Source organism: Sparus aurata, chromosome 1, assembly GCF_900880675.1.
Source record: "Sparus aurata chromosome 1, fSpaAur1.1, whole genome shotgun sequence".
NCBI classification, from domain to species: Eukaryota; Metazoa; Chordata; class Actinopteri; order Spariformes; family Sparidae; genus Sparus; species Sparus aurata.
In genome coordinates, this window is record NC_044187.1 from 450,304 (window position 1) to 476,170 (window position 25,867).

Consider the following 25,867-nt stretch of genomic DNA (forward strand, 5'->3'; position numbering starts at 1 on the left):
CACAATCTACACAACTTATACAGAACCTACACACAACCTACACACAACGTATACACAATCTATACACAACCTACCTACTGTATTACTGTAGTAAAGTATTACTGCAGTAAAGCAGTACTGCAAAGCAGTACTGTAGTAAAGTATTACTGTATTAAAGTATTACTGCAGTAAAGCAGTACTGCAGTAAAGCAGTACTGTAGTAAAGTATTACTGTATTAAAGTATTACTGCAGTAAAGCAGTACTGCAGTAAAGCAGTACTGTAGTAAAGTATTACTGCAGTAAAGTATCGTTGTAGTAATGCAGTGCTGTAGTAAAGTATTACTGCAGTAAAGCAGTACTGTAGTAAAGTATTACTGCAGTAAAGTATGACTGCAGTAAAGTATTACTGTAGTAAAGTATCACTACAGTAAAGTATCGTTGTAGTAATGCAGTGCTGTAGTAAAGTATTACTGCAGTAAAGCAGTAATGCAGTAAAGCAGTACTGTAGTAAAGTATTACTGTAGTAAAGTATTACTGCAGTAAAGCAGTACTATAGTAAAGTATTACTGCAGTAAAGCAGTACTATAGTAAAGTATTACTGCAGTAAAGCAGTACTATAGTAAAGTATTACTGCGGTAAAGCATTATTGTAGTAAAGTATTACTGCAGTAAAGTATTATTGTAGTAATGCAGTACTGCAGTAAAGCATTACTGTAGTAAAGTATTACTGTAGTAAAGTATTACTGCAGTAAAGCAGTACTGTAGTAAAGTATTACTGTAGTAAAGTATTACTGCAGTAAAGCAGTACTGTAGTAAAGTATTACTGTAGTAAAGTATTACTGCAGTAAAGCAGTACTGTAGTAAAGCAGTACTGTAGTAAAGTATTACTGTATTAAAGTATTACTGCAGTAAAGTATTACTGTAGTAAAGTATTACTGCAGTAAAGCAGTAATGTAGTAAAGTATTACTGCAGTAAAGCAGTACTGTAGTAAAGTATTACTGCAGTAAAGTATTACTGTAGTAAAGTATTACTGTAGTAATGCAGTACTATAGTAAAGTATTACTGCAGTAAAGCAGTACTGTAGTAAAGCAGTACTGCAGTAAAGCAGTACTGAAGTAAAGTATTATTGTAGTAAAGTATTACTGCAGTAAAGTATTATTGTAGTAAAGCAGTACTGCAGTAAAGCAGTACTGAAGTAAAGTATTACTGTAGTAAAGTATTACTGTAGTAAAGTATTACTGTAGTAAAGTATCACTACAGTAAAGTATTATTGTAGTAATGCAGTACTATAGTAAAGTATTACTGCAGTAAAGTATTATTGTAGTAATGCAGTACTGCAGTAAAGTATTACTGCAGTAAAGTATTACTGTAGTAAAGCAGTACTGTAGTAATACTTTACTGCAGTACTGCTTTACTGCAGTAATACTTTACGTTTTCACACAACGTATACACAACCTATACACAACCTACACACAACCTACACACAACCTATACACAATCTATACACAACCTACCTACTGTATTACTGTAGTAAAGCAGTACTGTCGTAAAGTATTACTGTAGTAAAGTATTACTGCAGTAAAGCATTATTGTAGTAAAGTATCACTACAGTAAAGTATCGTTGTAGTAATGCAGTACTGTAGTAAAGTATTACTGTAGTAAAGTATTAGTGCGGTAAAGCAGTACTGTAGTTAAGCAGTACTGCAGTAAAGTATTACCGCAGTAAAGTTTTACTGTAGTAAAGTATTACTGCGGTAAAGCAGTACTGTAGTTAAGCAGTACTGCAGTAAAGTATTTATGTAGTAAAGTATTACTGTAGTAAAGTATTACTGCAGTAAAGCAGTACTGTAGTTAAGCAGTACTGCAGTAAAGTATTACTGTAGTAATGTATTACTGCAGTAAAGCAGTACTGTAGTTAAGCAGTACTGCAGTAAGGTATTACTGTAGTAAAGTATTACTGCGGTAAAGCAGTTGATTGACCTGCAGTTCATATTTCGGACCGTTGGCGGGGTGCCTGAACGCCTCAGCGGTGTCGCGCGCTCGTCAGGCTGATTAAACTCACCTGTGGAGCTCGTGCTGCGGCTCTGAGCGGAGCTGCTGACGGACCGAACCGAGGACGTGACCGTTACCTGCCGGCGGAGGGATGCAGAAAGGCCTGAAGAAGTACTTCGTCAACATGGACGAGTACCTGTGCAGTCTGGGCCTCTACAGGAAGATGGTGGCCCGGGACGCGTCCAGTCTGTTCCGAGCCGTGTCAGAACAGGTGAGCCGAGCCGAGCCGAGCCGGGCCGGGCCGGGCAGGGCTGGGCTAAAGGCTAGATTGCAGCTAACAGCGGGGCAGAGCCGCAGGTAGAGCGGGGTCAGAGCGGGGGCAGAGCGGGGAGGTCCCGCCTCTGACCCGGGACAGAGGTCAGAGGTCAGACCGGTGCTGTGTGTGTGTGTGTGTGTGTGTGTGTGTGTGTGTGTGTGTGTGTGTGTGTGTGAGAGAGAGATTTCAGAGTCACTGGCTGCATCTCCTCTTCCCTCCACCATTTTGAATTTATGATGTCATATCTTAAACGGTCTGAGACAGTAATCAATAATCAGTAAAGGTGTGACTCTGGACAGGCTGCCTCACTTCTACATGATTCAAAGGAAACATCACTGTGTGTGTGTGTGTGTGTGTGTGTGTGTGTGTGTGTGTGTAGCTGTATTACTCTCAGAACTACCATCAGAGGATTCGTCAGGACTGCGCAGACTTCATGAGAGCCAACAGATGCAACTTTGAGCCGGTGAGTGGATGAGATGATGGAGACTCACATCATGTTTGTGTTATTATATCAAAGCTCTTAATAAACATCACAGTGTGTCTATGTTACAACATCAAACATCACAGTGTGTTTGTTACAACATCAAACATCACAGTGTGTTTGTTACAACATCAAACATCACAGTGTGTTTATGTTACAACATCAAACATCACAGTGTGTTTATGTTACAACATCAAACATCACAGTGTGTTTATGTTACAACATCAAACATCACAGTGTGTTTGTTACAACATCAAACATCACAGTGTGTTTATGTTACAACATCAAACATCACAGTGTGTTTATGTTACAACATCAAACATCACAGTGTGTTTATGTTACAACATCAAACATCACAGTGTGTTTGTTACAACATCAAAACATCACAGTGTGTTTGTTACAACATCAAACATCACAGTGTGTTTATGTTACAACATCAAACATCACAGTGTGTTTATGTTACAACATCAAACATCACAGTGTGTTTGTTACAACATCAAACATCACAGTGTGTCTATGTTACAACATCAAACATCACAGTGTGTTTATGTTACAACATCAAACATCACAAGAGTCAGAGGACAGTCAGTAGGACAGTCAGTAGGACAGACGCTTCTCCACATACAGCTGTGGTATTTGTTTTCCTCATATAAGTTGCCAAAGACAGTGACAGTTACTACGTTACTGTTGTTCGGTCCTGTAACGTTGCATTGTGGGACATTTCTCTGTATTTAGTTGAGTGAAGGACCTGTGCAGTTAGACTGTCAGACCGACACGCCCCGCTCTGCACCTCTGGCTTATTTGTTCACACTGGGGTGGTTCTATCCTCTCTAATGCGGCCCTGATACTACCTGTAGAGGCGGATCAGTGCGAGAGTGAAATTTCTCCCCTCACCACCTCTGAAACTTTCACACAGAGGAGGAGGAGAATTGGGTCAGGATCCCCGCAGGCAAACGGCAGTGTGAAAGAGGCTACTGTGTCTGAGTCAGCTCGCCTCTTCTCTCTTTCAGTTTGTTGAAGGTTCGTTTGAGAAATACCTGGAGCGTCTGGAGGACCCGAAGGTGAGCTGCTGTGACCTTTGACCCTTTAGTCATCTGACAGCTGAACAGTGTGAGCAGACGTGTGTGTGTTTGTGTGTGTTTTCAGGAGACCGTGGGTCAGGTGGAGATCAAGGCTCTGTCACAGCTCTACAGGTGAGCTTCACTCAACTGCTTTAGTCTCAGCCTGCACTTGTTCTGTTGTCAGGATGTGTCCTGTGTGTGTGTGTGTGTGTGTGTGTGTGTGTGTGTGTGTGTGTAGGCGCTGTTTCCTGATATATCGTTACCCTGGGAAACCAGCCACAGTGATCTCAGAGGACGACTTTGTGGACAAGGTAATGAACAGCAGGCTGAACTGTGTATTGGCTCAATAATAACAGTAAATGCTGACATACAGGTACACTGAAGTACAGGTGATTCAGGTGATGTACAGATTAAAATATTTAAATGACCTTAAACGCTGATGTGATTGGTCAGTGCTGACCGTCAGTCTTCTGTGTTGCCTAGGTGACGCTGTGTTGCTCCATCAACGGTCACTATGACATTGTTTACCCAAGGAGTTATCCCGCCTCCGCCGCCCTGTGTCAGTGTGAGTGCTGATCACTGAGTGGCAGATCAGAATGATTGACAGTTTTAAAGGAACAATGCAACATTTTACACTCTGACACGGGTTAATCTTTGTAAAACACTTTAAGATAAAAATAAGGACACTTTGTGTGTGTGTGTGTGTGTGTGTGTGTAGCTCTGCTCTATGAGCTGCTCTACACTCAGGTGTTTGGGGTGGAGGAGGCGGAGCTCTGTCAGGCCATGGAGGCCTTCAGGGTTGGAGGTCGTCGCTATAGAAACAGCCCATCAATGTGTAGTGACATCGATATCGGCTATGACACACATGAGGACCGAGCTCACAGGTACACACACACACACACTTTAATGTATGGTTTCAGGTAATTTGGAGCTCCTGACACCTAAGTGTTGTGTCAGCTTCACCTGTATGATGACATCATTATATACTGACTGGACAGGTGTGTATGTTTGTCGTCTTCATAGAGAGGAGGTGGAGTTGGGTGGAGCTGCTGAGGAGAGACTGCGAGCTGTGACAGACGACACAAAGGTGAGAGGCTTCATGTCTGTCTATCTGTCTGTCTGTCTGTCTGTCTGTCTGTCTGTCTGACGTGCGTGTACAGAAACATGTGATTCATCCTGGCTGTTTTCATTGGTCAGCCCCCTCTAGAAGCCCCGCCCCCCTCTAGACTGTCTCTGTCCTACAAAGTGATGAAGTCCCTCGATGGAGAAGTTTACAGAAACCTGGAGTTTGACGTCTGGCAGGACAACTGTAAAGGTAACACACACCTGTCTTTGAAAAGATTCAGGAGAAATAAATGGGATCAGTTATTTTTAAGGTTTACGTTTGAATTAACAATCTGATGGTATTAGACAGATGGATAACTTTATTTATCCCCGAGGGGAAATCAGGTCATCGTAGCAGCGGTACAATACAATCAGAAATACAAAATACAATAACAACTTTACAATTTAGAACACTATATACATTATACAGTAAGATGCTTAGCAGTTCCAGATAAATATTAAATAATATTAAATACTGAGCAAAATGGAACTTAGTGGATTAGAAGGTGCAAGATAAAGAGAGAAAGGTGCATTTTTAAATACAGTGGTAAGATTTAAGTAATAAGTCACTTAAATTATGTGTGTGTATTGGCTGGGCATTGCTGTGAAGCGTTGTAAAGTCTGATGGCACCAGGTAGGAATGATTTCCTGTGCCGTTCTTTAAGGCAGCAGGCTGAATGAGTCCGCTGCTGAAGCTGCTCTTTAGCTTGTCCAGGGTTTCGTGGAGGCGGTGAGAGACTTTGTCCATGATCACCAGCAGTTTTGCCACATCTTGTCCTCCACCTCCTCCTCCAGGGTCACAAGCTGAGAGCCAACAACAGACCCTGCCTTCTTTATGAGTTTGTTTAGTCTGTTTACGTCTTTTGCTTTGATGCCAGCACCCCAGGACACCACAGCGAAGAAAATGGTGCTCGCGACAACAGACTGATAGAACATCTGGAGCATCTGGTTGCAGACATTAAAGGACCTGAGCCTCCTCAGGAAGTAAAGCCGGCTCAGGCCCTTCTTGTAGACTACCTCCGTGTTTGCGGTCCATTCCAGTTTATCGTCCAGCACCACACCCAGGTACTTGTAAGAGTCCACAATGTTGATGTCTGTCCCACCGATGCAGACTGGAGAGGGCGGGGCTTGTTCCTCCTAAAGTCCACCACCATCTCTTTCGTCTTCGCCACGTTCAGCTGCAGGTGGTTCTCCTCACACCATTTGACAAAATTGCAGACCAGGTCCCTGAACTCATCCTCCCTCCCACCCTCTACACGCCCCACAACGGCCGTGTCGTCAGAGAATTTCTGCAGATGACCCGACTCAGTGCGGTACTTAAAATCTGCAGGTGGTGAAGAGGAGACAGCACAGTTCCCTGGGGGGCGCCGATGTTGCTGACACACAGTTCTGTAATCTCACATACTGAGGTCTGCCCGTCAGATAGTCATCCACCTGTGTGGCGAGAGGAGAATCCACCTGCATGTTCTCCAGTCTGGCCTTCAGCAGCCTGGGCTGGATGGTGTTAAAGGCGCTGGAGAAGTCGAAGAACATGACGTGGACAGCAGTGTTGGGTCTATCCAGGGAGGAGCAGGCTTCCTGCAGCAGGTAAATGAGTGCATCATCAACCCCAACATGGGGCTGATATGCAAATTGTAGGGGGTCCTGTGATGGGCTCACTAGGGGTCTGAGGTGTGCAAGAACCAGCCTCTCCATGACCTTCATGATGTGAGAGGTCAGTGCAATCGGCCTGTAGTCATCCAGTGCCACAGGGCACTGGAACAAGGCAGGATGTTTTCCAGAGCACTGGCACTCTCTAAAGGTGGAGGCTCAGGTTGAAGAGGTGCTGGAGAACTCCACAGAGCTGGCCGGCACAGGCCGTCAGCACGCGGGGCTGATGCAGTCCGGTCCAGCAGCTTTTCTCTGATTGAGCCTCTCCAGCTCTCTCCTCACCTGGCTGGCTGTGATGTTAAGTCCAGACTGGGGGGTGGGGGGTAGTGCAGAGTGGTGACTGCTGCAGAAGTTTGTAGGCAGCAGTGGGGGAAGTGCGAGGGTCCTGGGGGAGGGGGGTGTGAGAAAGTCTGTGGTGGGGGCCAGAGGTGGTTGCTCGGGGGAGCAGCAGGGGGGCTGCTGGGGGAGCTGGAGTCGAACCTGTTAAAAAACAGGTTAAACTCGATCGCACGTTGTTCGTTCCCCTCAGCTGTTCCTCCACCTTTCCTCTGGAAGCCAGTGATCTCTCTCATCCCCCTCCATACACCCCTGGTGTTATTGTTCTCCAGTTTTCTCCTGTAGTTTTCCTTACTCTCCCTGATGCTGAGTTTTAGTTCTCTCTGAACACGCTTGAGTTCTGCACGCTCCCCTGACCTGAAGGCCCTCTTTTTCTCGTTGAGTAGGGCCTTCAGGTTGCTGGTAACCCAGGGTTTGTTGTTTGGGTAACAGGGGACCTCTTTAGTGGGGATGGTGCTGTCTATGCAGAACCCAATGTAATCAGAGACGCAGTCAGTGATGCCATCAATGTCCTCGCCGTGTGGTTTGTAAAGTGCATCCCAGTCAGTGGCTTCTAGGCACCCTGCAGTGACTCCATGGCCTCGGGAGACCAGGCCAGACCTCACAGTTCTTACTGTCACTGGTTGCTGCTGAACCACAGGCTTGTATGACGGGGAGAGCAGGACGAGGTTGTGGTCTGACCTTCCCAGGGGAGGGAGGGCAGTGGAGCTGTATGCATCTTTGATATTTGCATACAGCAGATCTATGGTTTTATTGTCCCTTGTTGTGCATTTGACAAACTGGTGAAACGTTGTGAGAGTGGATGAGAGAGAGACGTGGTTGAAGTCACCTGTGATGATGACGAAGGCTCCGGGGTGTTTCGTCTGTAGTGCCGCGGTCGCAGCGTGGATGATGTCACACGCGGCGTCGGCGTTTCCAGATGGAGGAATGTAAACAGTTATGGCGATGACGCTGGTAAACTTCCGTGGCAGATAATATGGACGCAGTCAGATGGCGATGAGCTCGATGTCCAGGCTGCAGAACCGGTCTTTCACGGAGATGTGCCCGGGGTGACACCACCTGTTGTTGACGAGCACGGCGAGCCCTCCTCCTTTCTTCTTGCCGCTCGCGGTGGTGTCTCTGTCGGCTCGGACCGTGTGGAAGCCGGGGATGGTGGCGTTGGAGTCCGGTATCTGCTCGTGTCGCCACGTTTCCGTGAAACACATGATACTGGACTCTCTGTACTCCCGCTGCATCCGGGCGAGCGCTTCCAGTTCGTCCATCTTATTTGCCAGGGACCTTACGTTTCCAGTAATAACTGCCGGGATGCAGGGTTTAAACTTCCTTCTCCGTTTAACTCCCGCTCTGCAGCCTCGCCGTCTCCTCCTTAGCTCCTTCGGTGCTGTAGGTGAAGAGGGTTTGGGGCCTCAGGGCGATCAGCTGGTCGCGACTGTAAACAATGCCGGCTGTAGAGCAGGCACGGCTTCCAGTCACCAGGAGAGACCAAAGCACGAAAAAACTAACGAAGAGATATCCAAACCTTTGGAGAAACATCTTGATGTGTGGACAGTGTGTATCCACAGCGCAGGGTACAAATAATAAATAAAAAACACAATAAAAACTTAATAAAAACTACGAAGTACCGGGAGCTGCTACAATACGCTGCCACTGGCACGGCGCCATTACCTGTTGATGCTGACACCTGTACATGAAGGTGTTTACTCTGTTATCAGATTACTGATAGATGTGTAATGTGGTTACAGTGGTGACGTTGTTGGTCCATTACATTGTGTACTGTGTGTGACAGAGATGCAGAAGACGGACTACATGGTGTTCGCAGGGCGGCAGTACTTCCTGGGAGACAAGTGTCAGGTAAAAAAACACAAAGCACATCCAGCTCCTGCTGAACGTCTAGCACAGATCATATTTCCCAGAATAACTTAAAAGTGAAGGAAAGAAGGGGAAGTAAAGGCTGTTTCTGTTTGATGATTGGTAAAAAGAATAAATAACTTAATAAAATGAAGATGGACAGAACAACGTGAGCAGATACTGTCCATTTCTACTTTAACGGGAAGAGGACAAACGTGTGTGTGTGTGTGTGTGCGCGCACTCGTAAAACTGCCCATATTTGAAATGTACAGTTTGTTTTCTTGCCTTAAATCTTCACGGCAGTAAAGATTATGATGAAACTATTTGAATACCCTAAAGTTTAAACCCCCAGGTCAGATGAGAGTTCTGGGTCTACAAACATTTGTGTGTCCAGAAGGATCCTGATCAGATGTTGACCCACCTCTGCTGGTTCCGTTCAGCATGAAGGAGCAGCAGCTCTACTCCGAGCTCTCTCTGGTTGTCTGACGATCTCTCAGCCCAGGCTCACACTACAGGAGTGCTATCAGAGGAGAAGTGTGGGGGGGAGCTGGGTCAGTCCTGAAGGTCAGCCCAGATGATCTGGTAATGTGAGGGGTGAACAGATCCAGTCCGAACTGCTCCTGATCATCTGGGCAGCGCAGACGAATATAAAACATGTTTGATATCTAGGATTCAAATCTGACTGCGAAATCGAAGCTTTGTTTTCTGGTTGAGCTCCGTTAACATAAGTGAAAGAGACAGTTTTCTTTGTTTCAGCCTCGGATATCTATAAGTTTTAGCTTTTGTGTGTTTCAGGTGCGTCTGGAGCCAAAGGGGAAGTACTACAACGCCTTCATCCAGGAAGTAGGAACGCATTCATCAGCTGTCACCGTCTTCATCGAGGAGCTGGGAGAGAAGTATCTCACAACCTAATCCTCATTCTAAATTAAACCCTGAAACAATCTGAACCCTCTAACAGCCCTGTGAATAGGTGAGGACTATTCTTAAAGTTGATCCTGATCCTTGCATAGAAGCCTAGAAAGTACAGATGTCCCGATCAGGTACTTTTGCCCCCAAGTCCGAGTCGAAGTCACTTGATTTTGAGTATCTGCTGATACCGAGTCCCGATCCGATACTTCTATAATACATTAAAAAAAACCGTATGTAATGTAACCTGTACCTAGAAGAAGAGCAGGTGTACTTCTGCTCCATCATGCGTGAAGATGCCGCCCACAGAGTGAAGACCCTTTTTATTTTATTTTATATTGTGATGTGTTGGTGTAGGACCCTCAGCCTGTGTTTGTCAGGGCATGTATGCATGTAATAACTAATGCCGTAGAGACCTGGCTTTGTTTGGTCTGCATAGTGGAATAAAAGTTCGGAAATCCCACATGTTGCCTGCCGTGCCTTTGAGCTAACCGGAGCTACCGCCATTGAAAGCGGACCATAATCTTCCCCTTCACCTCCCACGTTACAATACCTTCAGACACATTCACGCCCCCAGCTACAAGCTGCGGGGAGAAGTTGTTGCACCAAAGACGTTTTTTTCCTCACACCAGTGACAGATGTGTCGGGTGATGCCGTCTTATGTGGGTTAGCATGTTTGAGGTGTTGCCAGCGACATACTGCACCTCCGTCAAACATCTCCGGCAGACAGTCTGTCCGTCCTCCGCTCACGTCGTGCCGTCACCATTACATTGTACTGGGAAGCCAAAGTGCTCAGCTGACAGCTGATTTAAATAAAGCCGGCGGCTCCTCCAACTCCACACTGTCCATCACTTTACTTCTTCGTCCTGTTTTTTGTGACTACTTCTTCTTCTTCTGTAATGACCGTTTCTGGTAGCTTTTAGGTTTATTACCGCCACCTGCAGTAAAGTGAGGACTCGACTTTTTTATTTTTATTTTCTTAGTCACTCAGATGTATTCATTGTATGACTGCATGCAAACCACGTGATCTGCACCGATTTCCGATCACACAATCGGATCGGGACGTCCCCACTAGAAAGTGTTTAAATGAGAAGTTTAGTGGTCGTCTCATTTTTAAAGGGACACACTGAGTAGGCTCAGATGTTGAGCTGGAGAGCAGATGTTAAGTTTGAGCTGACCATTTATTTCTAATTCTAACTTTTCTGTGTGTTAGACACCTGGTTCCTCTCACTGATCTAAAACCAGTGAATCCAGTTCCAGCCTGGAACGTTGCTGCTCCAACTAGAAAAGGAGACTTGGGTATGTTTACACTCGATACAGTTTCTGTTCAGCTTCTTCATTCTCCTCCTGTTCTGTAAAGATGGTTGGACTTTTCATATCCATCCTGAAAGTTCAAAAACCTTAAAGATGTCCTCTGTAACGTCCTCCTGAGTCTCTGTCACGTCCTCCTGAGTCTCTGTCACGTCCTCCTGAGTCTCTGTAACGTCCTCCTGAGTCTCTGTCACGTCCTCCTGAGTCTCTGTAACGTCCTCCTGAGTCTCTGTCACGTCCTCCTGAGTCTCTGTCACGTCCTCCTGAGTCTCTGTCACGTCCTCCTGAGTCTCTGTCACGTCCTCCTGAGTCTCTGTCACGTCCTCCTGAGTCTCTGTTACGTCCTCCTGAGTCTGTCACGTCCTTCTGAGTCTCTGTAACGTCCTCCTGAGTCTCTGTAACGTCCTCCTGAGTCTCTGTAACGTCCTCCTGAGTCTCTGTAACGTCCTCCTGAGTCTCTGTCACGTCCTCCTGAGTCTCTGTCACGTCCTCCTGAGTCTGTCACGTCCTCCTGAGTCTCTGTAACGTCCTCCTGAGTCTCTGTCACGTCCTCCTGAGTCTCTGTAACGTCCTCCTGAGTCTCTGTCACGTCCTCCTGAGTCTCTGTAACGTCCTCCTGAGTCTCTGTCACGTCCTCCTGAGTCTCTGTAACGTCCTCCTGAGTCTCTGTAACGTCCTCCTGAGTCTCTGTAACGTCCTCCTGAGTCTGTCACGTCCTCCTGAGTCTGTCACGTCCTCCTGAGTCTGTCACGTCCTCCTGAGTCTCTGTCACGTCCTCCTGAGTCTCTGTAACGTCCTCCTGAGTCTCTGTCACGTCCTCCTGAGTCTCTGTCACGTCCTCCTGAGTCTCTGTCACGTCCTCCTGAGTCCTCTGGTCACGTCCTCCTGAGTCTCTGTCACGTCCTCCTGAGTCTCTGTCACGTCCTCCTGAGTCTCTGTAACGTCCTCCTGAGTCTCTGTCACGTCCTCCTGAGTCTCTGTCACGTCCTCCTGAGTCTGTAACGTCCTCCTGAGTCTCTGTAACGTCCTCCTGAGTCTCTGTCACGTCCTCCTGAGTCCTCTGTCACGTCCTCCTGAGTCTCTAACGCCCTCCTGAGTCTCTGTAACGTCCTCCGGAGTCCTCTGTCAAGTCCTCCTGAGTCTCTGTCCACGTCCTCCTGGATCTCTGTCAACGTCCTCCTGAGTCTGTCACGTCCTCCTGAGTCTCTGTCACGTCCTCCTGAGTCTCTGTCAACGTCCTCCTGAGTCTCTGTAACGTCCTCCTGAGTCTGTCACGTCCTCCTGAGTCTGTCACGTCCTCCTGAGTCTCTGTCACGTCCTCCCGAGTCTCTGTAACGTCCTCCCGAGTCTCTGTCACGTCCTCCTGAGTCTCTGTCACGTCCTCCTGAGTCTCTGTAACGTCCTCCTGAGTCTCTGTAACGTCCTCCTGAGTCTCTGTCACGTCCTCCTGAGTCTCTGTAACGTCCTCCTGAGTCTCTGTCACGTCCTCCTGAGTCTCTGTCACGTCCTCCTGAGTCTCTGTCACGTCCTCCTGAGTCTGTCACGTCCTCCTGAGTCTCTGTCACGTCCTCCTGAGTCTCTGTCACGTCCTCCTGAGTCTGTCACGTCCTCCTGAGTCTCTGTAACGTCCTCCTGAGTCTCTGTTACGTCCTCCTGAGTCTGTAACGTCCTCCTGAGTCTCTGTCCCGTCTTCCTGAGTCTGTCACGTCCTTCTGAGTCTCTGTCACGTCCTCCTGAGTCTCTGTTACGTCCTCCTGAGTCTGTCACGTCCTTCTGAGTCTCTGTCACGTCCTCCTGAGTCTCTGTAACGTCCTCCTGAGTCTCTGTCACGTCCTCCCTGAGTCTCTGTCACGTCCTCCTGAGTCTCTGTAACGTCCTCCTGAGTCTCTGTCACGTCCTCCTGAGTCTGTCACGTCCTTCTGAGTCTCTGTCACGTCCTCCTGAGTCTCTGTAACGTCCTCCTGAGTCTCTGTCACGTCCTCCTGAGTCTCTGTCACGTCCTCCTGAGTCTCTGTAACGTCCTCCTGAGTCTCTGTAACGTCCTCCTGAGTCTCTGTCACGTCCTCCTGAGTCTCTGTCACGTCCTCCTGAGTCTCTGTTACGTCCTCCTGAGTCTCTGTTACGTCCTCCTGAGTCTGTCACGTCCTTCTGAGTCTCTGTCACGTCCTCCTGAGTCTCTGTTACGTCCTCCTGAGTCTGTCACGTCCTCCTGAGTCTCTGTCACGTCCTCCTGAGTCTCTGTAACGTCCTCCTGAGTCTCTGTCACGTCCTCCTGAGTCTCTGTCACGTCCTCCTGAGTCTCTGTCACGTCCTCCTGAGTCTCTGTCACGTCCTCCTGAGTCTCTGTCACGTCCTCCTGAGTCTCTGTCACGTCCTCCTGAGTCTCTGTCACGTCCTCCTGAGTCTCTGTAACGTCCTCCTGAGTCTCTGTCACGTCCTCCTGAGTCTGTCACGTCCTTCTGAGTCTCTGTCACGTCCTCCTGAGTCTCTGTAACGTCCTCCTGAGTCTCTGTCACGTCCTCCTGAGTCTCTGTAACGTCCTCCTGAGTCTCTGTCACGTCCTCCTGAGTCTCTGTAACGTCCTCCTGAGTCTCTGTTACGTCCTCCTGAGTCTGTCACGTCCTTCTGAGTCTCTGTAACGTCCTCCTGAGTCTGTCACGTCCTCCTGAGTCTCTGTAACGTCCTCCTGAGTCTCTGTCACGTCCTCCTGAGTCTCTGTCACGTCCTCCTGAGTCTCTGTCACGTCCTCCTGAGTCTCTGTTACGTCCTCCTGAGTCTGTCACGTCCTTCTGAGTCTCTGTCACGTCCTCCTGAGTCTCTGTCACGTCCTCCTGAGTCTCTGTAACGTCCTCCTGAGTCTCTGTAACGTCCTCCTGAGTCTCTGTCACGTCCTCCTGAGTCTCTGTCACGTCCTCCTGAGTCTCTGTCACGTCCTCCTGAGTCTCTGTTACGTCCTCCTGAGTCTGTCACGTCCTTCTGAGTCTCTGTCACGTCCTCCTGAGTCTCTGTAACGTCCTCCTGAGTCTCTGTCACGTCCTCCTGAGTCTCTGTCACGTCCTCCTGAGTCTCTGTTACGTCCTCCTGAGTCTGTCACGTCCTTCTGAGTCTCTGTCACGTCCTCCTGAGTCTCTGTAACGTCCTCCTGAGTCTCTGTCACGTCCTCCTGAGTCTCTGTCACGTCCTCCTGAGTCTCTGTCACGTCCTCCTGAGTCTCTGTTACGTCCTCCTGAGTCTGTCACGTCCTTCTGAGTCTCTGTCACGTCCTCCTGAGTCTCTGTCACGTCCTCCTGAGTCTCTGTAACGTCCTCCTGAGTCTCTGTAACGTCCTCCTGAGTCTCTGTCACGTCCTCCTGAGTCTCTGTCACGTCCTCCTGAGTCTCTGTCACGTCCTCCTGAGTCTGTCACGTCCTCCTGAGTCTCTGTAACGTCCTCCTGAGTCTCTGTCACGTCCTCCTGAGTCTCTGTCACGTCCTCCTGAGTCTCTGTAACGTCCTCCTGAGTCTCTGTCACGTCCTCCTGAGTCTCTGTCACGTCCTCCTGAGTCTCTGTAACGTCCTCCTGAGTCTCTGTCACGTCCTCCTGAGTCTCTGTAACGTCCTCCTGAGTCTCTGTAACGTCCTCCTGAGTCTCTGTCACGTCCTCCTGAGTCTCTGTCACGTCCTCCTGAGTCTCTGTAACGTCCTCCTGAGTCTGTCACGTCCTCCTGAGTCTCTGTAACGTCCTCCTGAGTCTCTGTCACGTCCTCCTGAGTCTCTGTAACGTCCTCCTGAGTCTCTGTAACGTCCTCCTGAGTCTCTGTAACGTCCTCCTGAGTCTCTGTCACGTCCTCCTGAGTCTGTCACGTCCTCCTGAGTCTCTGTAACGTCCTCCTGAGTCTCTGTCACGTCCTCCTGAGTCTCTGTCACGTCCTCCTGAGTCTCTGTAACGTCCTCCTGAGTCTCTGTCACGTCCTCCTGAGTCTCTGTAACGTCCTCCTGAGTCTCTGTAACGTCCTCCTCAGTCACTGTAACGTCCATTTTCTGGCTACTGAAGCACGTAGGACTTTCTCTGTGTCTTTGTGAATGTTCTTTTCTGTCCTTGTCAGACTTGGACTCTCGGGGTCAACGTCATCACCGCCATCGGTACTTCAGGAAGTCTCGGGGCAGCAGCGGAGTGAAGGGGGCTGAGCTGCTGATTACGCCCCAGTCCTCCTATGGAGGCCCGGCCCCTTCTGGCCTGCCCCCCCGCTTCCAACCTGCAGGTCACCCCCGGCCACCCCCGCCTCCATCACCAGGAGCCCTTACCTATGACCCATACGCCCCCCCCACACCACCACCACCACCACCACCCGACCACAAGACCCCCTCGCTATGGAGCGACCAGGTACAATTTTAATGCCCAACATTCACCTGTCTGTTAAATATTGTCAAACCTCTGCATGTAGTTTGTCTAGGGCTGGGCGATAAATCGGCAAAATCGATTAATTCGAGTTTTTGGTTTAGGATGATTTTAAAAAATGAAAATCGATTTTTTTATTTAACTTGCTCCGCTGCCGCTCCTCATGGGCTCCCGTAGTTCATAGTAGGCTCCGCCCTCCTCCCTGCACTGACTTCCCACAGAGAAACAAACACAACATGCAGCGAGCAAGGAGTTTGTTCCTAAAAAGTCACGTCTCGTCAGTAGCTTGGTTCTGTAGCGTCGGACCTCGAACAAACCACCGTCCGCTGCAAAGTTTGTTCAAAGGCTTTTGCAACTAAAGGCAGCGGACCGACCCATTTATTTCAGCATCTCAAACAGACGCCTGGATCACAGTGGGACACTTGTTGTTCACTACGAGATGTACAGACTGCAGCAGCCCACACGTATCCGCTATAAAGCAGCCAACATTAGCAGAATCATGTAATCATTGTGTCCCGTATGAGAAGAAAGGGTCCCGGTGGACAGCTGATACAGATTCAGTCACGTTGCATATCGTTAAAGATCTGCTGCTCGTATTTACTGTGGAGAAGCCGGAGGTTCATCCACATGCAGAAAATGTTCGACCCCAGGTTTGTGTTACGAAGCCGCAACGGGTCCTGACTCAAACCAGAGGAAGCAGAAACGCTCGCCTTCCTGGACAAAAATTAGTCAAATCTACCAACATGTGATGTTTACTGTGCAGCATGCAGATGTTTAATTTAGTTCACATATCTTCAGGGTTACAAAATACTTTTTTGTAAACAGAAGCACCTTTTGCAAAATAAAGTATTTAATGAAAGTTATATTCACACTTTATCAATGTCAATATGGAAACTGATCTGTTTTTATAATAGCAAGCAATCTGACATGTTAAATTAATGTTTACAAAAGCATTTTATCATAAAGGGACACAGTCTTTTCAGAAGGATGCACTTTTTATGTGAGTCTGAAGCTGCACTGTTTACAGTGGCAGGGCAAATTTGGTGTAAATCATAGCAAAAAAAATAAATAAAAAATAAAAAAAAAAAATAAATCGAAAATCGAGTTTGGTGTGAAAAAATCGGAGATTCGATTTTTAGGCCGTATCGCCCAGCCCTAAGTTTGTCCAACAAAATGACTTCAGTTCCTGACTGGCAGTGTGTGTGTGTGTGTGTGTGTGTGTGTGTGTGTGTGTGTGTGTGTGTGTGTGTGTGTGTGTGTGTGTGTGTGTGTGTGTGTGGTGTGTGTGTGTGTGTGTGTGTGTGTGTGTGTGTACCTGTCTCATGGTTTCTGGTCAGAAACTCCTCCCGTTTCCTGAACCGTCACCTAATTGGTCCACAGTTGACCTATTACCACCCTGGCAGACGTTATTGTCATGACTATGAGAACTACGCCTTCAGGCCACGGTAAAGAAAACACAAAAGAAAAAGACACGCCGACGCATGTTTGTCAGCCATTTTACAGTCAGACGACAGGGTGGCATTTTACTCACCAGACGCTGAGGGGGAGATGGGTTTGAGTTTTGTGAAGGATATTTTGTGTTTGTCTTTTGGGATGGGGAGAGGGAAGTGGATATCCGTAGTGACTGTCTGGTGACTGGGTTAGGGTAGACTGGTGGTCAGAGATGTTGAGGCTGAACAGTTGATATATTGAGAGACCAGATCAGACCTGGGGCCTCATTTATAAACGTTGCATACGCACAAAAGAAGGCGTACGCAACTCTCTACGCACACCGTGGGATTAATAAAAAGAGAACTTGACGGGAAAATGTGCGGTCCTCCACGCACACTCTGACCCATGTGTATGCACATAACTGGGGTAAGGAGAAACTGCTCCACTGATGGCAGAAGAAAGAAACAGGAGAAACTGTGTGAAAATGTTTTTCAAAAGAACTATTTCTACAATGAATAAACAAACAAACTCCCTGGAGTGCACACGGGAAACATGTGATTTAGAACAGTAGTAAGACAACAGTAGAGCAGATTATGTTTACACTGATATGAATGCAGTTTAATATATTAATATCCTATATCATATAGACCATTTCGTTTCACCTCCGTTTTCAATGCATAACACATAAAACACTTTGTAACTGTGTTTTGTTGCCATACAGATAAAGACTATAATTATCATATAATGTTAGTCTGAAGGACTGTTTGTCAGTCAGGGTAATTCTCACACGTGTAGCAGATATTACCTAATAGATGGGCATACAAAGGCATGTATTCACTATGTGTTATGGCGCACAATGGCTGCTTTGGCACTGTTGGAGGATGTGGCAAACGGAAGGATACGGAGGGAGCGGAACTTCAGTGACCAGCAAGATCCGCTGGCCAACAGTGATGATTGGCTGATGAGCCGTTTCCGACTCCCACGAGCTGTCCTCTTGGATCTATGTGCGGTACTGGGCCCAGCGTTAGAGAGGAGCACCCGCAGAAACCACGCTGTGCCGGTCCCGCCTCAAGTGCTCACAACACTCAGGTTTCAACTGGCACATTATTCCAGAGGGAACTGACAGGTCAGGGATATCCCAGCCGACCTCTAGCCGTGTCATGCCAGACGTGTTAGGAGGTATAATTGGTTTGTCGCAGCAGAACATAAAGTTTCCTTATACGGTGAACAGGCAAATAAAAATGCGCAATTTGCAGCAATGTCCGGTTTCCCAAATGTAATCGGTGCCACTAACTGCACTCAAGTTGCTATAAGAGCACCGAGTGAGAATGAATTGGGCCGGCACCGGTGTCCCCCTCCACCTCCGTCACCACGTCACTCAGGAGGGATTCCCCGATGATCCCCGCCAGTTGTTCATCTAGCAGGTGAGCTCCGGTTGGCCCGTTCCCCCGCCCGTCACACAGACGCTCTGCCTGTGTGACGCCAGGCGCTTTTTTGCTTCAACTTTTACGTCTGATCACTTTTTTTTCCACTTCAGCCACACTCTGACCTCCTGAAGCAACAGCATTACATTGTCTGCCACATGCTGCCACTCTGGAGCCTTTTTGGCATTGGTGACCCGACCCAACACTGTCCACCAAATAATACAACCTTCCTCTTCTCCACCTCCCCGACAAGAACTTCCACTTCACACTGAGTGGAACTGCGCTTCTTCACCTTTCTCTCTGCTTTCGGCATGCTTTCAGTCATGAATGAATATTAATTAGGGGCGTTTCTCTGAATATTCATAGGTAAATATGGGCGTGGTATGACCCGCACACAGGTGCGCCACATTTAGAGTGGAGTGTGATTTATAAAGGGAAATCGGCGCAGGACGTGCGTGCGCACTGTTTTATAAATCAGGATATTTTTGTGCTTACGCACTTTCTGTATTTCGTGCGTACGCAACCTTTTGACTTCAATCCTACACACAGTTTTATAAACGAGGCCCCAGGTCTAAGACGTCAGCACTGCTGTGAAGTGCATATGTTGTGTACACTTGAAGCATTGTAGCATTTTGAAGAATCCTGAGGCAGACTTATTGTCACTGGCAGCAGCTCACATCGGTCTGCTGAGAGGAGATGACACATCTCTCAACAGTTACTCAGCTGATCTGAAAACTGTCATCTGGCAGACGTCTACAGCAACCAAGCTTCACTAATGCCATTAGAACCTCTTAAAATTCTGTATAGTACATTTTCTACATCTTTAACAACTTAAAGTGTGATGGTGTCTCTTGTAACTGAGTAATGAGTTGATCAGCAGTGATTGGTGTCAGTCAGTTGTTTGTTTTCCTGTGTGCGAGCAGTCGTAGTCGCCGTCAGCTGGCAGCTCTGAATAAAGACTGTCAGTTTGGGTTCTCCACGGATGCCGTGGACGAGACAACGGATCTGGACCCCACTATCGCATACTACCAGCTGGATGACGGCGGGGACGGTGTCTTCCCTCCACTGCCGGTGAGAAAGCCACAAGAACACATGTATGAATTCATAGTTTTAGTTCGGTTACAATATAAAATACTTATTATGTGCAATCAACTGACTAAATATCAGCATACATGCTTCCACTAAACACTTTCTCACAACAACATTTTAAACAAACTCTGTAACCGAAAAAGGAACAGGCTGAAGCCGAGGCTTGTTTTGCATGTGATTTCATAAAGCATAAAATTACCATCAGTTAAGACTTCACAGTTTGAGTTTTGAATGTTATTTAGTTAGAAAACATTTACAAAGTGAAACACTGAACCTGGACATGGATAGTAAATACTAGGGATCGACCGATATGGATTTTTTGGGGCCGATGCCGATACAGATTTTTTTTTCATCAGCCTTAGCCGATGACCAATGAGGACTGCCGATTTTCTTGAGCCGATATTTGGAGCCGATACTACTTTTGCTCCCTCAATTTACATCATAAAAATTACACAATGATAACAAATGTTACAAGTCTCAATTTTAAAAAAAGGAACATTTATTGAAATTAAAAAAGGTGAAAAAAAAGAAAAGAACACGTAAAAAAGATTTAACAAATATTAAAAACAGGTGAGGTAGAACAGCTGTGTGAAATGCTGCCACGCTGGATTGGTTTTCTGCTCTGCCATTTCTTTAAAAGGAATAAACAAAAACACAGATCAGTGTCATCTTGTGCAACCATCTTACATTCATATCACCCACATTATGTGTGCATCATATGGACGGGTGCATATGGTCAACTGTGCACGGTAAAAGGCTTCCACATCTACAACACAGACTTGATGATACATTGCTTGCTGACATATTATAAGACAGATATTATCAGGTCATCACAAAATGTCTTTTGTCAACACATTTAAATAATTCAAGAAAACAATAAACAATAAATAAATAATTAGCCATTAAAAATAAAGTGCTTGATTTGTAATTTAAGACTGCCATGGTTTCAGTTGCTCTACATAAAATAAAATGAGCATGTCTTAGGCTACTATGCCACCTAATATGCAAAGACAACACACTAGTAGGTCTAAACCAAGATGTAAAAGAAGCTGCCAGAACAGCAACCCCAGAACATAAATCAGCAGAGGAAAATAACATGATGTCAGATGCACATTAAGCAACAAACTGTTCAAGTTTCTCTGCTAAATTGCATCAACGTTAACAGGAATAAATATTCAACCAAGTATAAAACTGTTTCTCAGAGTTTTAAAAGCTCTCCTTCAGTCGGCTGAGTGAGACACACACACGCACACACACACACAGACACACACACACACACACACACGCACACACACACACACAGACTTCTGTTTGGTAGCTGACGCTGACTGAAAAACGTAACCACCATTGAACTGGATTGCTAATGCTAACGTGTGCAAACAGCTCATAACACTAGTAAGGCCATCACGGTGCACCTGTCTGGTACATGATAAACGTTAACACATATTAATATTCAACTACATATAAAACATATCTCTCATCATTAAAGCTCTTCTGAGGGGGGGTTGTGCTATGATGTCACCGCGATGGAAAGGGAACTCCGCCTCGCTCCAAACAGGGAGAGAGAAACACACACACACACACACACACACACACACACACACACACACACACACACACACACACACACACACGTCCAAACCTCCAGCCAGGTGGTCACTAAATAAAACTGCTACAACACCACGGAACCACGGAACAACGTCGCCATTACTTAATCCTATGACCAGAGTTCCTATCAGCTACTGTATGAATACATACAGCCACAATGACAAGCAGGTTGATGGACGAGGCATTCAGCATTCCTGTTTAACATTTGGACCCACAAACTTGCTTAGCTATAGTTTCAAGCAAAACACATAGAGCATGCATTTGGCATTTGTGTTTCCACTTTCAAAGTGTATGTGTATGTAAGTTAAACAGTTAAAAGATGATTTGAAAGTTTAAAACTTACCGTTGTGTTGACGAGCAGGCTTCCAGCACTCTCCTAGAGGGGGGGGGGCTACACATGGTCTGCACGAGCACTGCAGCGTCTCCAGCAACACGGAGCTGCCTGTGGACGCCTGTCTGTAAATACTGCTGGATCAGCCAACGCAGCAGTCTGCATCGGCCCATGTATCGGCCGATCACTAGTAGATACTTTGTCGACTCGAACAGAATGTTGACAACTGAACTGAGTTGTTTGAGAGAATCATAGGAGCTCCTGGACACTGTTGGATTTACTGTAGGAGAACGGGATGTAATATCTCTAACGATCACTTTGGGCCTGGAGCTTGTGATGTCAGGATTAAAGTGAACGTGAATGAATGAGTGGGAGCCGACTGTAAAACGAGTCAGCCTGAAACACTGAGTGTTGATGGAACTGGTCTGTGGTGGTCTACAGATTGTTGTGATGTGGACACAGACAGAGACAGCGTCGTATACAAACATGTACTATGTATGTAACTGGACGTGACGTTTCCTTCAGGGTCAGGCTGTGCCGCCAGCCCCGCCTCCCCCCTCTGGCTCCTCCTACAGGGTTCAGAGAGGCTCAGGGGCCCTCCCCCCAGCACCTCCACCTGGAAACACCCCTGTCTGTTCATCGGAGGAGGACCAGGAGGACGCGAGCACTGTGGAGGACCAGGGTGAGGAGGAACATATAAGATAAGTGTAGAATTGGATCAGAGGAGGAATTAAACATGATCAAACCTGAGCGTCCTTTCAATACTCACAGCCTTCACTCGGTCACATCACTGCTGCTCCACAGTCTATCAGCTCTGCTCACCTCTTCCTTCATCACTGTTACATCACAACAATTTGTAAATGTTTCACTTTAAAAGCTCACTAGTGCCCCTGCTTTTATTTCGGAATATTCTCGAGGAAGTTTCCAGTTTGATTGATGGTGACTTTGTTTTGTCTGTAAACACGTGACACAATTCCTGTGTGTTTCTTCAGCGGAGTACACAGAGGATTACATCTACATGACTCGGGGTGAGTACCGTTATCTTTGCACAGCGTCAGTGTTTGTGTCTGAAGGCAGGGAAGGACTCATGTGTGCATGTGAACGTTTGCAGATCAGGGCTACCAGACCTCAGGTGTTTACACTGCTGCTGAGCCCTCTACCAACCAGGTAACATACCTGAGCTCTGACGACAGAACTACTGCTTTGATACTGTTTCAGGTTATCATTTTTCACCTTGGGGGCCACAGAGAGACCCGACATTCAAGAAAAATAAAACGCAATCAAACAACAAGATCCCTCTCATGATCTGACATTTCTTATTATGAAATAAAGGTGATTGTAGGAGTTATTTCAGAACATCTCTCATCACCTGTCAGGATGTTGGGTTCAATTTAAACCTGGACTGAGTAGATGGGAGGAGTCTGAGGACATAGAGAAGAGTGTCGTCAGCATACAGAGAGATTCTCACCACCTGAAATCTGACATGACCACTAAAACCCCCCCATGTCATTCATCTCAGAGCTCCAACTGTCTGTTTTCTCTTATTGTGAAAGGATGAGCAGGAAGGAGCTACAGCTGACTCTCCAGCAAGACCAGATATGAACTACAGCTACACACAGCAGGTGGATGTAATGTATACAACGATCAGAGCAGAGGACACAATGATGACAGAACACACAACACAGTAAAACACACTACACATTAGAACATACGATAACACAACAACTCATTATTACACATGATGCATTAAAAAAACAACTCAACACATAAGAACGTAACAACACACTGCAACACGACAGCAGCCATGTTTACATTTGTCTCGTGGTGTTCATCACAAATATTACGCGTTTGTGTGTCTGTGTGTGTTTCAGGTGGTGAAGCCATTAGCAGTCATCTGCTCGTCACCCTCCTCTTCCTCCTCCTCACCCTCCTCTCCATCATCACGTGTTCCTGCAGCTGCTCACCTGCCACCAGCCACACAAACACGATCAGGTACACACACGCACGCACACACACACACACACACACACACACACACACACACACACACACACACACAGACACACACAGTAAGTGCTATATTGATGTAGTGGTTTCTGTTCTTAGTTGCCATGGCGATTCCAGCTGCCTCTCCCTGGTTGGTTAATGAGTTGGGTGAGGCCCTGTGCACCGTGGTAGCTCCGCCCCCTTACTCCTACGACCCTAACGGCAGTGATCTACCCAGAGGTCAGAGGTCATCCCGCTGAAGGTCGACATGTCGGGTTCACACTTCAGCTGCTTGTCTCAGATTAGTGATGTGATGAAAACACATTCGTCTGTAACCAATAACAGTTTGCTGACTTTCATGACCTGTGTGACATCAGGGGGAGGCGGGGCTAGTGACTGACGTCAGTAGGAGGCGGGGCTAGTGACTGACGTCAGTAGGAGGCGGGGCTAGTGACTGCCGTCAGGGGGAGGCGGAGCTAGTGACCTAGAAGCAGTTTGTGATCTAATCCTCTTTCACGCCACCATGTTTACATAAGAAGAGCGCTCTGTGCTCTGATTGGTTAACAACACCAACATGTCATTGAGGGAAACTAATTTTTCAGTTGGGACGAGTCAGAATTCTGAACATGACATCACTTCCTGCTGCAGAGTCCTGTCCCACATTGGTGTGTGTGTGTGTGTGTGTGTGTGTGTGTGTGTGTGTAGATTGCAGAGTCCTCCAGTATTACTTTAACCTCGGCGTCCAGGTGAGAGTCAGCAGCTACAGTCACACACATTCACACCTGTTACTTTAATGCATGCCATCAAACCTCAGGTGTGTCTGAGCTGTAGGTGTATCTTTCTCTTCACAGTGGTACCATCAGAGCTGTTGGCAGCAGCAGGCGGCGTACCCCGCCACCTCACCTGAGAACCCGTACCCCTACCAGCACTACACCCCGTACCTCAGCCAGGAGCCCCCCCTGCACGGTAAGACCTACAACACTCACTGATTGGCTGCTGGCTGAAGGTACACTGTCAGTAAGTTTACTGAGCTGAAGCTGAAGTAGAACCTCCTCTTCCTGTAGACCGACTGACCCGGTTCTTGTCTTCTGTCCCCAGCTGCCCCTCCTTCTTACCCGGACACAGCCAGGGGCCCCCATCAGTCTCCCTCCTCCTACCCAGAATCCAGCAGGGCAGCAGACGGACCGGCAGATGGACACAGCAGCGGTGAGTACTGATGAGTCCAACAGTTATCATCTTCCTCCTCAGTCCACCTGTGATTCTGGTGACATCACTCGAGGTGGAGCCTTTAATTATTCTGATTTGTTTTGTGTCCTACTTTATCCTCAGGCCCCGCCTCCTCCATGGAGGGCTCTTCCTCCATCAGCCCCGCCCCCCCAAGGCTCCACCCCCTCCCCTGTCCTCCTGTACCCAGATCAGATGCCAGCTCACCCACCTATGCACCTGCCATATGAAGCTCCACCCCCTACAGCCTACCTGCCCTCTGCCCCTCCCCCTCTTCCTCATCCTGCTCACCCTCACCCTACCCATCTCTCCCATCACTCCTCTTACCACCCCTGCCTCCCCCCCTCCACCCACTGGGGGGCCTTGACGACTGGAGGCCACGCCCCACGAGTGTACTGCCCCGCCCCTAACCCTGCCCACATGGTCAGTTACATCACAGCTCCACCCCCCCCACCACATGGCCACACACTACATCCCCCCCACCATGTAACACATTCTGCTGAAACTGTTAGCTCGTGGCTAACAACAGTGTGTGTTTTCAATGAGCAGTGCTAACAAGTCCTGTTCTGCTCATGTGGAAGCTTTCCTGAGGACAGAAGAAGATTGTTCAACATTTTGTTGTAGTTGTAGATGTTAGCATGTTAGCATGTTAGCTTCACACTGAGTGTAGTGAAGGCCCCCCTTTTTGTTCTAATTGAGTGCCAAAAGTGCATTAGAAACACAGCACACCTGCCTCAGCCACTTCCTGTTGTAGGTGAGCAGCTTGTTAAAATGGATCCCTGCTGTTGCCATGGGAACGCAGGTGACGGAGGCCTCGGAGCCGTCCGACAGGAACCATTCAGTTCGTTTGTTAGGGTGGTCAGTTCAGTTTATCTTTCTTATGTTAGCCGGCCAATCAGAGAACGGGGGCGGGGCTGCATGCTGGCATGGTCAGTCCCTGTTTATCAATGATGGGATATATTTCTGTTGACATTGTTGGTGGTGGTTTGTTTTTGTTTCTGGGCAAATAAATGTTGTTTCACCAGCATCACATGGCTTCCTGTTACTTCTCACTGCGATGATCATATCACCTGTAACTTCCTGCTAGTTTCTGTTGTTCAAAGCTGCGATCACACACTCAAAAAATAATGTCTTCATCTTTTTCTGAACATTTTATGAGTTGAGAGACGACGTGAGGGAGAATAACCCCAGAACCTGACGCCTGGAGCCGGTCTGTAGTTGCACGGTTTCCTGCTCCTATCTGATGGGGTGAACCATCAGTCTGCACAGACTGTTTATTGTAAAATTTTAACAGGTTCTCCATTTTGTTCCTTTGTTTGACCTCCTGTTCTACTCCATGCAGTTTGTCTGCTGCGTGTCAGCATAATCATGATGATTTACAGGTGTGACACGTACCCGGGACCACGGTCCAA

The 25,867-nt window shown here is 47.4% G+C and overlaps 1 pseudogene; it reads left to right on the forward strand.

The window, feature by feature from the left end:
• Window positions 1-2,022: 2,022 nt before the first annotated feature.
• On the forward strand, window positions 2,023-25,485 carry LOC115583160 (putative bifunctional UDP-N-acetylglucosamine transferase and deubiquitinase ALG13; annotated as a pseudogene).
• Window positions 25,486-25,867: the final 382 nt, after the last annotated feature.